The sequence below is a fragment of the Octopus bimaculoides genome, chromosome 4, assembly GCF_001194135.2.
Source record: "Octopus bimaculoides isolate UCB-OBI-ISO-001 chromosome 4, ASM119413v2, whole genome shotgun sequence".
NCBI classification, from domain to species: domain Eukaryota; kingdom Metazoa; phylum Mollusca; class Cephalopoda; order Octopoda; family Octopodidae; genus Octopus; species Octopus bimaculoides.
Genome location: NC_068984.1, coordinates 137,806,664 through 137,807,446, shown reverse-complemented (window position 1 = coordinate 137,807,446; position 783 = coordinate 137,806,664). Strand labels below are relative to the sequence as shown.

Here is a 783-nt window from a genome sequence, read left to right as displayed (position 1 = left end):
GATAATATATATATATATATATATATATACGACGTGCTTCTTTCAGTTTCCGTCTACCAAATCCACTCACAAGGCTTTGGTCGGCTCGAAGCTATAGTAGAAGACACTTACCCAAGGCGCCACGCAGTAGGACTGAACCTGGAAACATGTGGTTGGTAAGCAAGCAACTTACCACACAGCCACTCCTGCGCCTGTAGAAAAATGCACAACTATTCACGAATTTGCGCGTCATCTTTGTGCATTGACCATGATAATCTTCTCTGTATCATTCCAATTTTAGTATATGCATTGTCGAAGCAATAACTTGTCCTGTATTTTGCTAGGTTTATAATTTTAAGAATATTATTTCTCTAGCTCGCATCTTTTATTTTCACTCAATTATATACAATTATTAAACCAACTCATATTCTATATTTCGTTTTCCTTTTACCGCTGTCTCTCCAAACAATGCCACTATATTTGGCCATTTCTAATCGTTTCTTTTGGTTTCTCTACTCTTATTGAAACTAACTCGCTCCAGTATCAATCTCTTTTACATATATATATATTCATATGCTCAATTTCCGTTACTCTTCGAAAAGACAGCATTGGCAAAACTTCCAATTCAATGTCACCTTTGAAGATGCATATTTAAATCTACTTCTTCCATTGAGTTTCTTTATTCGATATAGTTTTCTTTCTTTTTTCAAATACCACACATACATACTCAATCATACACACGCAACACACACATGCACATATATATATACATATATATATATATATATATATAAGCATATATAT

General features: G+C 33.6%; 1 non-coding gene across 1 annotated transcript; it reads right to left on the bottom strand.

Annotated features, from left to right (window-relative positions):
* Positions 1 to 197: 197 nt before the first annotated feature.
* On the bottom strand, positions 198 to 302 carry LOC128247717 (U6 spliceosomal RNA). Its single transcript, XR_008264082.1, has one exon. It is a non-coding gene; the product is annotated as a U6 spliceosomal RNA (small nuclear RNA).
* Positions 303 to 783: the final 481 nt, after the last annotated feature.